Source organism: Elgaria multicarinata, chromosome 13 (assembly GCF_023053635.1).
Source record: "Elgaria multicarinata webbii isolate HBS135686 ecotype San Diego chromosome 13, rElgMul1.1.pri, whole genome shotgun sequence".
NCBI classification, from domain to species: Eukaryota; Metazoa; Chordata; class Lepidosauria; order Squamata; family Anguidae; genus Elgaria; species Elgaria multicarinata.
The window spans coordinates 14,708,410-14,723,764 of record NC_086183.1 but is presented as its reverse complement, the minus strand read 5'-3'; positions in this window follow the sequence as shown (position 1 = coordinate 14,723,764).

Here is a 15,355-nt window from a genome sequence, read left to right as displayed (position 1 = left end):
CTCCCCTTCTCTTCCTGGATCTGTGGTGTTCCTAAGACCGTGCTGGCAAATCTACCTTTTGATGGCCTGCCTAAATCCATGACCCACAATGCAACAACTGCAAGCTCTTGCAATCCCCAAGGTGCGTTATCCTGAACCTCAGCTGTAGCTTTTAGTCTTGGGGAGAAGAATCTCTTCCCTTTGGTGACCCCCCCAGTATAATCTTCAGATGTGTCCTGTTATTGGCCGTTCCCATGCTGCCTTCTTTGCTTCACTCTCTGAAAATCTCTCCGACCCCCACTGCCATACGTACCTTCCCTGAAACCCCAAATGGGTAATGGGTCCGTTCCACCCTCCTTCTTCTCTGCCACTTTTTTCATTGCCATGAACAGAAAAAAAAAAACTAGCAATGGGGTACCCTATGGATTTTTGTAGGGTTTTAGAAAGCAGACTTTTTGTTTAGACACTCTCTCTTCTAAAACAGAGTGACACCACCTGCTATTGAAGTGAATAACATTATAATTGGTATCTTGGTAATGTTATAGTATAAAGGAAAAACTGGGCATCTTTTGCTCTTACTTATAATTCAGTCTTGATCTATCAACTGTTAATCCATTTGCTAATGGACAGGTAGAGGAAGAAGCATATCCCCCCCCCCCCCAGCACCACCACCAAAAGACTGAAGAACAGGTGGTTGGCATGGCAAAATGCTGTCAGATTCTGACATTCCATGTCTAGGTGTTCCTCCTTCCACCTTCACCCTCCCATAGACAGAGTCTGGATTTTTGAAGCTCTGCTGCATTAAAAATGGAGTTCTGTGATCTTACATTCGTGGCAGAATGAGTTCCTTTAAAATACAGAACTTGAGTCTTGCAAGAACCTTGTATTTCTAGGGACAAATATTTGGGAGAGACTTAACACGATTACACTGTTATGGAAAAGGATAGCTTTATTTTTGTTTTCCTCCCTACATCTTGTGCTCCCAGGGTGAGCGGAGAGCAAAGGCATGTTGATAAGTGGACCTGAATGGATACAGTTGAGCATTCCATGTTGAAATTGCAGAGGGATGTGTTGGGTGGATTTTCTCTGATTCTGATAACTGCTCTGCCCACACCAAAGTTGTCTGGCGGTTTACAAAGGTTAAAAGACTGAACATTAAAAATCAATTTACAAAATTTTAAACCATAAAAACAGCTAGCATTTAAAACAATATTTTTAAACACTCAGCCAGGCCAAAGCTATTTCTGGAGCCAGTTAAAACTCAACATATGCTGTTAAATGCCTGGGAGAAGAGAAAAGTCTTGACCTGGCGCTGAAAAGATAACAATGTTGGTGCCAGGTGGGCCTCATCGGGGAGATTGTTCCATAATTGGGGGACCACCACAGAAAAGGCCCTCTCCCTTGTTGCCATCCTCCGAGCAAAGAGATTATGTGAAGCTATTCACATGGGTGGGGTTGATAGTTGGATGCGCTGTTAACTTATGAAGGGCGCAAGCCTAGGCACGATTAAGCAGAAATAAGTCCTACAACTCTCAGGATTTCCCAGCCAGCAAGGCTGGCTGGGGGAAGCTGGGAGTTATAGAATCTATTTCTGTCCAATCATGAATAGGGTTGTGCACAAAGTTCTTGAGAGTATTACAGTTTTGCAGACTTGCTTGGGGATAGAAGACATGTAAGACATAAGAACGTAAGAAGAGCCCTGCTGGATCAGACCAAGGGTCCATCTAGTCCAGCACTCTGTTCACACAGTGGCCAACCAGCCCTCGGCCAGGGATGAACAAGCAGGACATGGTGCAACAGCACCCTCCCACCCATGTTCCCCAGCAGCTGGTACATACAGGCTTACTGCCTCAAATACTAGAGATAGCACCCAACCATCAGGGCTAGTAGCCATTGATAGCCTTCGCCTCCAGGAATTTATCCAACCCCCTTTTAAAGCCATCCAGATTGGTGGCCATCACTACATCTTGTGTTAGTGAGTTCCATAATTTAACTATGCGCGGTGTGAAGAAGTCCTTCCTTTTATTTGTCCTGGATCTCCCACCCATCAGTTTCATGGGATGACCCCGGGTTCTAGTATTTTGAGAGAGGGAGAAAAATGTCTCCCTATCCACATTCTCCATACCATGTATAATTTTGTACACCTCTATCATGTCTCCCCTTAGCTTCCTTTCCCCCTAAGCTAAACACGATTACGTTGCCATGAGCAAAATGGGCAGAAAGAAAAAAATATCCCAACCTTGGCAAAGGGGTTATAAGAATTATCCCTGAAGAAGGCCAGGCATGGAGGATGAGGGAAGAAGCCTTTACACCATCATTCAAGGAACTAAATGAAAAAAGATGATTATGATTTCTGGTTGCTCTTGGTAGGGCCGCTGGTGCAGGAGAGGAGATCTGGGGAGAGGGGGTGCAATTAGAGAGAGCTGACTGTCCTCCCCCCACCCCCAAAAAAAGACTCGCAGCTACAAAGCGATAAAATTGCAGAGGCAAGGGCTTCAGGATCAATGCTGGACTGCTTCAGATGTAATGCTTAACCCACTGTGTGTTATGAGTGAGGGCCTAGGCAGTCCTTGGGCTCACATGCTTTCTCCCCCATCCGGCACAGCCATCAGAAGGAGTTTGGAAGGATTCACTTCCATGTTTGATTATCTGCAGTTTGCCATGTCATCTGAACCACTGTGCCACTGTGGTTAACCTTAACTATGGTTCCTGGAAACAAGCTAATTTCAAACCACAGTTTTATCAAGCTGGTTTGTTTTCACTAACCATAGCTAAGATTAACTACAGTTTAGTGTGTCCCATGACCCCTAAACGGTGTTTAAACTAAAATAGAAATGGAATCTTCCAGTCTCCTCTTTGCAACTGCACTGCAGGAGGGAAGAGGAGAGAATGTTAGCCCAAGGGCCCACCACCAAGCGTCCTATCCCTGGGCCTGCGACTTCTGTCCTTCCGTGTCCCCATTCCGGACTGAAGATTATTCTTGGAAAGGTGTCCTGTCTGCTTGTTGTGGTTTTGAATATTGTCGTAACTGTTTAGAAACTGTGGTGTTTGTGTGTGTGTGTGTACGTATACACACACACACACACACACTGCATACGTAATCTTTTTAATGAAAAAAAACTTGGGGGGGGGAAATAAAATGTGTCCAACACAATGTGAGTTTACAACTTCGCTTGTTTAAATAAAAGTGCAATAGCTTCTTTTGCAGTGGGGGTCGAGGTGTGGGGCAAGGTGTTACCTGCAAACTTTACTTTGCTCCATGAGTTCAGTACTCGAGTATTTGTCTGCTTGGTTGGGGGTGGTCTCCTAGTACAATCCAAAGACATTTTGCAACCATTCCATTCCTTTTTCCTAAATGATTATTTTTTGTGGAAAGAAAAAAAGCAGGGAAAAGTGGTGGGAAAACACGAGAGGTTTACAAATGGAAGATAACATGAATGAGGCAGGTGAGGGCACCATAAAGGGTTGGAAGCATCCTTTGTGTCTCATCACAAGAACTTGGAGCCTTTCTACATGAAGCTATTGTTGTTCACTCATGATTCCTCACTTACTGTAGTTTGCAGGTCCTTTACATGATGTCCTCCTCCTCTAAGGCCTCTCCTACGTTGTTCAACCATTATTGCAGTTCTTTTCCTAATGAGGAAAACCTGTTATCATTTAGAGATAGTGGAATGAGAGTCTCGTGTAATTGTGCAATTCCATGATACCACAACATCATCTAAAACTTATATAATGGATAGAAAGGATATAGAAAGGCAGAGAATGAAAATCCTTGGAGGAAAAGCTTGTGTAAAGGAGCCAATGTTAAAGCGCCATCACACAGGAAAATCGTGTTTGTTTACCATCGTTTCTTGACTAGCGCATTCATCCCTCATTACTTCCTCTTTTGAAAGAGGAAGTAAACAATGTGCATGTGGCCCATTCAGTGGCCCGTTTTGATCCTGCTGCTTCTCCTGCACACAGTAAGAGAGAGCGGCAACTTCCATCTTTAAACTAAGTCAGGCTTACTGGGGTGCTTTTTTGTGGTGTGAAAAAGGCTAGAAGGGGCCAGAGGTGAGCGGGAGGCAGAAGTCATCATGAGAGGGACCCTCGAAAATCTGTGAGTGCCCAGCGATGAGCATGTGATAAAACGCTTGTCTGATGGAGCTCTTACTCCCACGAAGAATCCGGCAGCAGAAGCCTCAGTAAAAGTGCAGGATAAAACCCTCCTGTGGAAATGGCCTTAGCTGTGATGTCTTTGCTACCCTTACACATGGATTAGAATGAAGCTAGCCTTCACGTCAGGCAGCTGGCACTGACCGTTGGCAGTCAGTCCTGGCAGGTCCAGCCTTTGGGGGTGAGGAAGAAAACAAAGGCAGCTTCTCGGCATATTGAAGCAATGCAGGCTGAAGTCTAAAGCAACTGTGGACCTGAGCAGCTCCACATTTTGGCCTCCCCCGACCCTGCCAACACACACACACACACACTCACTCTGTTGGGAATTGGCACAATTTGGAGAGGGTGGTGTGGGGAGCAGTATTTGTTCAGGGTAAAAGTAGCCAGGTGCCTTGGCAATCGACAGAGGCCTTGAACCCTGTAGGCCCTGCTATATCCCACCTCATTCAGGTATCCATGAAATTCCTTCTCACGCAGTTTCAAAAGCCCAATTGATGCATTGAGCTTCCTCAGTTACCTCCCTACGGGGTATGTGACTGATTCTCATTGTCCTTTATTTGTTTATTTAAAAAATTTACAGGCTGCTTTTCCTTCTACCCATTTTTAAAAAAATACCTAGTGAATGTGGGTGCAAAGGTGTGACTTTGTGAACTTGTGGTGCAATCGTCAGTGTTTAAGTAATATTTAAAGCTGTATTCTTTGCTAAAGAATGGCACCAAAAACCCTGAATAAAAGACCAATGAAAAACAACACCCTTCATTCATAACACCCTTGTAAAGTCCTTGAGTGATGTCTGCTCCACTCTCTCTCCTACACTGGAGCCACAAACGTAGGGTTGCCATATTCTGAATCCACAAAACCAGGACATTTTGGGGGGTGGGGGTGGTAGGGTTTTTTTAATATAAAAAAACCGAGCAATATGTAAACATCTAGGGAAAGAAAGCAAGCTATCTAAGCTTTAGTTATCGAACAGTGCAATCCTATGTGTGTCTACTCAGAAACAAATCCTATTGCAACCTAAAGTACTTAAGCACCTGCAAATAAATAATAGGCAAAGAACAGTTTAAACAAACAAACAGAAAAAAATGACACTAAATTACATTTCTCCACTAGTTCTCAAAAGCTAGAGGAGACTTCAGTATGGAGACTGACACTCCACTGAGCAGGCTCAAGGCACCATTTCGTAGGTTGGAATTTCTCCGGCCGGCTGGAACAGGAATCCGGGATTCTTGACTGACTGGCGGGGACATTTTGGAAATGCTTGGAAAACGTGACATTCCTGGTTTTCCGGGATGTATGGCAACCCTACACAAACACGCCTGCCTTTGCGCCTGCCCTGGTGACTGTACCATTGCCTCTGGGGTGGAGCTCAGGCCTATCCCATGGCAACCCCGGCTGAAGAAGGACATGACGTTTTAAGAATGGTGAAGGTGTGGGGGTGGGGTGGGGTGGGGTGGGTGGGTGGGTTTGACAGCACACTCGCTACCCCTTCCATCCCCCAAGCACCAATACATTCTCCCAGGGCCGGTGCCAGACTATTTTGTGCCCTAGGCCAGCTTCAGAAAGGCGCACCTGGAAGCCGCTATCCCAGAGTGGCTTCCAGCTGGGTGTGCCATTCCGAAGCCACCTGCCCACTCCCCCAACCCAACGTCCTGGCTTCGACGCCAGCGCCCGGCTAGAAGCCGCTCCTGGCTTCAAACCCAGAACACGGGCTGGGTGGGGCGGGCCGGCGGCTTTGGAACGTCACGCCCGGAAGCCTCCCTCTCAGAGCCACTGTGGGAGAGCGGATTCCGGCACCCCCCTTACCTTGGTGCTCTAGGCCGTCACCTGAGCTACCTCTATGGCAGCGCCAGCCCTGCATTCTCCCATATATATTTTATCTTTTTTTCCTTAACTTGTTTTCTGCAGTAAAGAAAAAAGACAGAAGTAACAGTAGGAAAATACAGGAGGGCTATGGATGGAAGACATGTCTGGACACCCCCCCCCCAAAAAAAAAAAAACACTCCATGAATGAGGCAGGGTGATGGAGCCATAAAAGCCTCAACTGGAAACACGCCCAGTTTTCATCCAAAAATGCAGTAAGCCCTTCTAAAGCAAGCAACAAGGTTCATTGGGACCTGGCTCTTGATGGCCACTAGAGGGCACTGGAAACCACAGTATTGGCCAGCTGCTGCTACACCCGAGGGGTCTGTTACATATGGGATCCCTGTATATGACTTTAATGCGTTTTTAAAAGTATATATTGATGAGTGGAATTCAAAGTTATTCATTTGCAACAGGGGCTATGTTGCATCAATTCACACAAGAATGCACCAACATCCAGACCATGTGGAGGCATGGCCAACTGCTCAGAAAGACCTAACATGAGCACAAATCACACTTTTTGTATCCCACCTTCAGTGGGATACAAGCCCCACCCACCATGGGGACAACTGGCCAGTACTGAAGGAGTCCCATGATCACACCCACACACAGTTGTGTGAATTGTCCTCTTGATCAGCCAACACCTCTACTCAAGCTAATATATCTGCTTATCTGTTGGGAAACATAGAATCATAGAATAGTAGAGTTGGAAGAGGCCTACAAGGCCATCGAGTCCAACCCCCTGCTCAATGCAGGAATCCACCCTAAAGCATCCCTGACAGATGGCTGTCCAGCTGCCTCTTGAATGCCTCTAGTGTGGGAGAGGCCACAATCTCCCTAGGTAACTGGTTCCATTGTCGTACTGCTCTTAACAGGAAGTTTTTCCTGATGTCCAGACGGAATCTGGCTTCCTTTATGTTGAGCCCGTTATTCCATGTCCTGCACTCTGGGAGGATCGAGAAGAGATCCTGGCCCTCCTCTGTGTGACAACCTTTTAAGTATTTGAAGAGTGCTATCATGTCTCCCCTCAATCTTCTCTTCTCCAGGCGAAACATGCCCAGTTCTTTCAGTTTCTCTTCATAGGGCTTTGTTTCCAGACCCCTGATCATCCTCGTTGCCCTCCTAATCTAGCCCTCGGTACTGTAGGATTTAAAATCTGCCATTGATTTTATTTTATAGGTGGGAGGATTAAGGAAAGGGATGTAAGGAAAGAGTGGGTGTTGCAGAGGGGGAGATGTAGCGTGGAAATGCTTTCAGTTGGGTTTTAGGCACTGGGCAAGCCATGTGGGAGTTTTGACTTCTTCCACTGAACAGCAGAGCAGAAACATGCCCTGCCTTGTGACTATGAGTTTCTCTACACATAGGAAAAATCTCGCCACCTTATTGAGGGTTTCATCTTCCACAGTCTTTCCATCTTCACGATGCACTCCTTTACAAGCGGCCATGTGATTTTAAATGGAAAACCCTTCTAGGCAAAGCTCCATTGTGTTTAATGACACAGCTCCATGTAGTGACAGAATTATAGTGCAATGATGACTTTACACACTGGGGAGATCCCGCAACACCCCAGTGATAACTTTAAATACCATATTATCTCTGATCTTTTTTTAAAGCGAGATTACCAGGGGATAGCGTGGGAGATGTCCTGGAAATCATGTAATGGACCCACAAACCTCTAAGAGTGGGCCAACCATGAGCATTCAACAAATCGCTTGTTTAGAGAAGCTCTATTTCACAACCTACCTCAAGCCTCCCTGGTGTGCTTGGAATCCAGACCAGTCTGTATGGTTATAAGACCCAAAACCTTGATGTTGGAAAACAAAATTCTGAGTGTCTTGGAGGTGCCAGATTTAGTACTGTACAACAGATTCCACATCCGAATATGATGTACGCAATGCCTATATCCTATAGTTGTCCTTCCCTCATGCCTCATTTTGCCACCTCTAGCTCATCAGAAACCTGTTAAGATGAATAACCCTCATTGGTTGCTAGGATACCTTCTTGTACTACTAGCATCTCTTAAGAATGTCTCCATTCCACCTACACCCATCCCTTTTAAATTAAAATGGTCCTGGCATGGCCTGTGGCAGGAATGTAACCAGATGAATTCTCCATCACGGCAAGTGCTCAGCGTTATTCTGAGCATCCAGTCAGGATTCTAGAATGTGCCCCTAAAGAACCAATGGCTTCCATTTGGAACCCAGTTTGTTTCCACATGGGGCTTTGTTTCCCAGATCTACCTTGTACTCATGGGGTGAGAATAATAAAACACAGCTGGCGTGGGTGGGCAAAGCCCCTGCCTGCTGAGACGTCCAGGCCTCCTGTCTCTCCTCGGCCTTTTGGCTAAGATCAAGTGTAAAAACGATACAGTCAGACATAACTCCCCTATTCATACTACAAGCACAACACGTATCGAAATATCTGCAATTAAGCCTTGGAGCTTAAAGCTGTTTTGCAACAAAAAGACTAAAACCAGGATTTACCCCCTCTCCAGCAGCCACCCTGGAACAGACGTCAACATGGAGGCAATAGAGAGGGGCAACTGAGAGGCTGCGGACAAGAGGAAGCCACGAAACCAGCTGCCACGCTTGCGTGGGACCTCCGTTTTAATTCTGATTCCAGCTAAGGCGGAAAAGCCATACTTAAGCAAGCACGCAAGGGCTGCAGGATGAAAGTAGCCCCAGACATGTTACTGAAAAACCACAGAGTCATTCCAAATGAATTTTCTTGACACAACCACGGTGCGTGCACGGATGTGTGCACGTTCACTCACACAGGCTGTGCCAGTCTTGAATGCCCAAAGAACAGCGGGGTTGGGTCAGGTCAGGGCCTAGCACCTTACAAGGAGGAGGAAACCATGGGACCTGCTCCAGTGGTCCTTTATAGCTCACTCTTGGCTCAAACCCATTGAAGTTGTTTTCCCCAAAGCTCCCTCAAAGAGTCTCTTCTAGATCAAGTCTGCTGATGTTTTGATTTGCTGCTGGCTAAGGAGTTATTTTTGTCAGACCCTGGCATATGGGGAGGGAGGGAGGGAGGGAAGGTTGAACTCCCTGCATTCCTGCCACGGTGTTGGGGAAGTCCTTCCACCCAGCCAGCCCCACCAGCAGCCTTTAATCCGAGAAGGGCAGCTTCTATTAGCAGCCAAGCAAGGGGAGTCCCCACTTTCACGCCTCCCTCTGTGTGTCTGGATGGACCATCTCTAGCCACTTTGCAGCCAATGCTGGCACTGTGCTACCTCTTCCTCAGATGCCTAAACAGCCTGGGTGGGATGTAGCAAATGGGAACCACAGAGCTTGTGAAATATCTCCCTCCCACCCTACACCTCAGAGGCAGCGGCCCGAGATGTCTCCATCATTGTGGGACATATGTGTAGACGAAGGTTGGAGTCAATCCAACCCTCCTGCAAGGTAGGCCCCAGACCAAACGTCCTGTTGTCCCCGGCCACCCCTCGCCCTCGCCCTCTTCCCAACCGGGACGAGCCAGAGATTCCTGGAATAAAAACACACACACTCAGCTAAGGGCCAAAACAAGTTTAATACCATTCAGCTAAAACTAACACGTAAGGTTTTGGCCAGAGGTAGCAGCAAATGGGGAATTGGGGAAGGAGAGGACGGGAAGGGAGGGGAATCAAAGGAGGGACCACAAAAGGATAATGTACTAGAAGCCAAGGCTCCATCTAAAACCTGCAAACACACAACCCACCCCCAGCCATAAAAGCGGCTAGCCTTGTCTCAGGAAATCCAGACATTTAAAATAAACAAAAGACCCTAGCTTACTCTGAGCAGCCGTCCCATGCTGACTTGGGTGTTCTTCCTCCAAACCCAGAACAGAAGATGCTCATCCCAAACAGGGTACCCTTTTTATCCCCTTTTGGAACTTAGGGCCCCATGACCTCTCGAAACCAACCCCCAGCTTTGCCTGGCTCTTAACAACCCTCCCCTCCTAGGGAGGGCTTCACCCTCTCTCACACAACTGAACCCAATTATCCTAGCGACCAGGGAGATAACCTGCAGGTGAGAGGCCCAGTCTTGGCGCCGAGAGTGCCACACTCCCACCCCCACTTCACATACCATCATAACTACACAACACATACAAGAACAGATACAGAACAGAAAGAATAATACAATTAAAGAGCCGGTACAGTCCGCAAGCCAGAAAGGCCCCATGTCCTTCACAATATGATCACGCCAGTCGGAGGTGGATCGGAACTGGAATATGTGAATGAGGACTATGTGGACCTCCCCATGTACAGCACCCCCTAGAGAGCTCCAGTGAGGAGGCCTGGGCTTCTGAGAGTAGGGGCAGCAGCTGTGGGTCTTAATCTCATGCGAAGCCCTTTCTAGAAACAAACCGCTGCTGGCAGGGTTTCTTTTTGAAGGGCCTGCCACTGAATCGCAGCAGAGAAACTGCCAGGTTGCAGGCTCCTTCCTCTCCCTGGCGAATGTGGCCCAGTTCTCCAAAGTGGCCAGCTTTGTCTGCCCTGGCCCACTTCAGGCTGCAAGAGGGGCTTGCTTCACTCCGCATGCTCCTCCATGTGCCCAAATTCCTGCACCCAAACCTCATGCCGGGCGGGGAGAAGAAGGCCGCCGAAGGGGTCTCCTCCTGGACACGCCAAGCAGTGGGGCTGTGGATGGAGGAACATTTGTTTGTGTGAGCCCCCCGCTTCTGTCTCAGGTGGCTGAGCACGGAGAACCAGGGCAGGGCCCTGGGAAGCCCCTCGGCAGCCATGGGAGCTGGGCCAGGGGACTTTCCGGAGGCCTTCCAGGTAAGCGGCAGAGGGAGGCGCTGCTGGCCCCCATGTGCTCCCAGCTGAGGAGCTAGCTGGCCTTCTCATGCTCTTGCAAACAGCTGTCAATCATTAGCTAGGGAATTGCAGGCTCGGCTCGGAGGCGAGGCAGCCGGAGACCAGCACTCTGCCTGACGGGTCCAGGTGAGGGTGCACGGGAGCCACGGATGGAGGCATGCGAGGAGGGAATGCACCACGCAGGAGCACATGGTCCCACGCCAGACTTGCCTTCTTTCCTGTTTCTGGGGGCACTGGAGTGCCACCTCCCCCAATCTGAGCATCCTTCAAGTTTGGTTTCATTCACGCACACTCGCACACTGACCCCGCACCCGGTCATTTTTATGGGTCGCTAGCAGCCCAAGCCCCATTGGGTGATGGAGGGGAGGGTGATCTGTTACAGCAGTGAAGTGTCCCCCTCAATCTGATGGCTCTTTATTTTCTACTTTGAGGGCTGAGGACTAAAACTGTGTTGGTGAAAGCAAGTTCTGTTGGGCTGGGCTGGGCTGGGCGTGTGTGTGTGTGTGTGTGTGTGTGTGTGTGTGTGTGTGAGAGAGAGAGAGAGAGAGAGAGAGAGGGAGAGGGAGAGGGAGAGGGAGAGGGAGGGAGGGAGGGAGGGAGATATTAACTGCAGTGAAGAGGACTTTATTGTGGTTTTACCACAATTAGCATATTTTATCTCTGAAAAAATTAAGCCCCCTTTTATTGCATGACCTAGACTGCATTGCGTAACCAAATACGCTCCAGGAATTATTCATCAGGAATCATCTGCTCACCACCAGTCTCTTGAGCAGAGCACGCCACTCCACTGCTGAGGGAGGGACAAAGCAAGAAAGAAAGCAAACAGGGGTTTCAGGGTAGAGTGGGTGGGTGGGTTTAATTTTGTAAACTGCCCAGAGAGCTACGGCTATTGGCCCGTATAGAAATGCAATAAATAAATAAATGTGTCCAATGGTAGCAGGCAAGGCTCCAAAGAGAATCCACCAGTAGTGTTATTCCTGTGAGTGTATATTATATACATATATCAAGTATTTTGTGGAGGAGGCCTGTTTATAATGGATGAAACCGGTGCCCTGGGGACCCACCGGATGGTTATAATGGGGGGGGGGATCAGGTGCAACAGGCAAAGGGTCCAGGATGGTAACTCTTTGATATTTGGGGGGCACAAGTGAAACAGCCACATTCCAGCTCTCTGGCAGGGGCACCCCAGGATCCTTGGCCATCTTCTAAGAGATCCAGGGGCTCATCTCTCAGATTCTATGGCTTAGCAAACCTGCTTCCTCCTTGAATTGTTATGCAGAAGAGGGTTATTATTATTATTAGGATTTTTTGCAGATGCAGTCTTCCTCATTCTCTCCTGGACAAATCTTAAAGGTTCTGGGCTCTGTCCCCATCTGACATATTTGGGACCCATATCAGTGGTGACGATCCAGCTGCATTTTCATCCTCTCATTGCAGACACAGGTGTGCTTTTTGGGCTGGGCTGCCCAGGCAGCTGCCCTGGCAGGTATTGGGGAGGGAATGCTGCGAGATGCACAGCACGGAGGCTGGATGAGACCAAAAGCCTCTCTGGGCTCCATCACACTAGTGATTTAATATACTCTCGCCATGTCTAGTGTGCAGTTTTGCAGCATGGTCCTCACATGACGCCGTGCCTGTCCTGCTGACAACCCGCCTCTTCCCCAGCCTTTTCTGTCTTTTCCTAGAATGGGGAAAGGCTGGATTATTTTCCCCAAGTGCATTTAATGCACCTTGAAGCCTCCATGTAGTGCTGTCCTCTCACTTTTTCCTTTGTTGGGTGTGTGTGCTTTGAATGGAGTCTTGCTGATGAAAGGGGATGGTGGATTCTCCTCCTCCAGCACTCCATCTCCAATGCTTGAATGAATGGACTTTTTACTGCTCCAACCCCACCCTCCTTGCCCGCAGTTCCCTCATTTTTAAAGATAAAGAGATGAAACTTGGGACCTTGACAGCTCTTAAGTAGAACTTTAGGCATGCCAAGCATGAATCAGATCGGTTCATCCCTTGATTTTTAAGGAATTTTTAAATCCCCCCCTTAAACCATTTCCCTGATGGTTCACCAATGTGAAATTCCACCTTTTTGCATTTGTGGAGAATCTATTTCCCTTTCTTTTGATAATGTGAAGCTGTGCATCTCCAGTTCATAAAATAGAGATGTGCTGTTCCCTTACTCAAGAGTAAATCCCATTGATTTCAACTGCATTTACATCCAAGTCATACTAAAATCCAATGAATGCTTACCTTTGTGTAAACCCCATTGAACAGAGAGAGACTTACTTCTGAGTATTATTTATTTATTTATTTATTGCATTTCTATACCACCCAATAGCCGAAGCTCTCTGGGCGGTTTACAAAATTAAGACAATTCAAAGTGTAAAACAACAGTATAAAACCATAATATAAAATACAATATAAAAGCACAACCAAGATAAAAACAGCAGCAATGCAAAAATACAAATTTAAAATACAAATTTAAAACAGTAAAGCTAAAATTAATTTATAGACTTAAAATACTGGGAGAATAAAAAGGTCTTCACCTGGCATCTAAAAGAATATAATGTAGTAAATATGTATAGAACTGACTTTTAATAGTATGGTCACTCAGAAGCTTTTTTTTAAAGTCTAAAACAGCAAACTGAAATAAGTTCTCTGCCACCCTATGCTTCTGAGGTTTTCTGTTTACTCAGAAGTAAGTCTCTATGTTCAACCAGGTTTACTCAAAGGTAAGCATGCATGGGATTTTACTATGACTTGAATGTAAATGTAGTTGAAATCAATGGGATTTACTCTTGAGTAAGGGAACAGCATGTCTATATTTTATGAACTGGAGATGCACAGCTTCACATTATCAAAAAAAAGGAAAATAGATTCTCCACAAATGCAAAAAGGTGGAATTTCACATTGGTGGACCATCAGGGAAATGGTTTAAGGGGTGAAATAAAAAAAAATCCTAAAAAATCAAGGCATGAACAGATCGGATTTAAACCTGGCTTGGCTAAAGCTCTCCTTAAGAGCTATCACTGTGCCAACCTTTATCACTTTAACTTTAAAAATGATGAAGCTGTAAACATTTTCATTAATTCCCATAGGAGCTCCAATGAGCGAGGGGGGGGGGGAGGCTGCCACTTCCATTACAATGTCCGTCAAGGACAAGAACCAATGAACTGGAGGGGGAAGAAGGTGGGGCGGGGTGGGGCCGGCTCAATAGCAGTGAGAGAGCAAACAAGTGAAAACAGAGTTCACTGGTATACCTGCGATTGTGAAACAGTGGAGGCAAACCAGAGGGGGGAAATAGGTGTGAAGGAGCTCTCTGGTCTAGCATCCTGTTCCCAACAGTGACGAAGCAGATCCTGGTGGGAAGTCTGTGATCAGGACAGGAGCACAGTAGGCTGCTGCTAAAATCCTTGCCCATCAGCTGGAATTGAGAGGCAATCTAGGGCTATCACTACCAACAGCCATTGCTAGCCTTTTCCTCCATGAAATTGGCTTTTCCCCTTTTAAAGTTGTCCAAGCTGGTGGCCATATTGTGTAGGATGACCATATGAAAAGGAGGACAGGGCTCCCGTATCTTTTTGTATTGAAAAAGAAATTTCAATAGGTGTCATTTTTATATATGGGGAACCTGGTGAAATTCCCTCTTCATCACAACAGTTAAAGCTGCAGGCGCCCTGCCCTCTTTTAAATCTGGTCACTCTAGTATAGCTCCTGCAGCTTTAACTGTTGTGATGAAGAGGGAATTTCACCAGGTTCTCCATATATACACAAATGACACCTGCTGAAATTCCCTTTTCTATGCAACTGTTAAAGATACAGGCGCCCTCCTTTTCATATGGTCACCCTATTGTGGAAGTGAATTCTATAAGTTAACTACGTGAAGAAGAATTTCTTTGGCCTGTCCTGAATGACTCTCAGCTTCGTTGGATGACCCCACTGAGTTCTAGTATTATGAGGGTGTGTGTGTGTGTGTGTGTGTGTGTGTGTGTGTGTGTGTGTGTGTGTGTGTGTGTGTAGAAGATGGCTCTCTGCCCGCTTCCTCCGCACCAGGTGTAATTTTATACATCTCTACTGTGTTAATAACACGATCTGGGCTTTCACTTTCCTAGGAGACTCGGTTTAGAGGCACCCATAAACCCCAGAAAGTGCCCAGCCTCTTTTCTCGCTGGATAGATCTGCACCTCGTGGCCTCCCGGACCCTTATCCTGATTGCATGTTAGTTTTGAGTGAAATATTCTCTGGGGCGAGAAAGGCGCTTCCTCCCAGAAGGGCCAGGAACAGCTTGCTGTTGGCATCGGTTCCAGCCCCGAGGAGGTTAAGTGAGCCGGCCAGTTGATTTGGTAACCAGGGATGCCCAGGAGGTTCTTGGGTACCCTTATAAAGAGCTTTGGCTGAGCGACAGAGGCACACTTCCCTGCCCACCCACCCACACGCGCGCTCCCTCCCTCTCTCTCTCTCCTGCGCGCACAGGCAGACCTCGCCGCCGCTTGATTCACCCTCTCTGGAGCGGCATCCACAGACACCCGCCCTCCCCCTCTGCCTGCTGAACTGGAGCCCTGC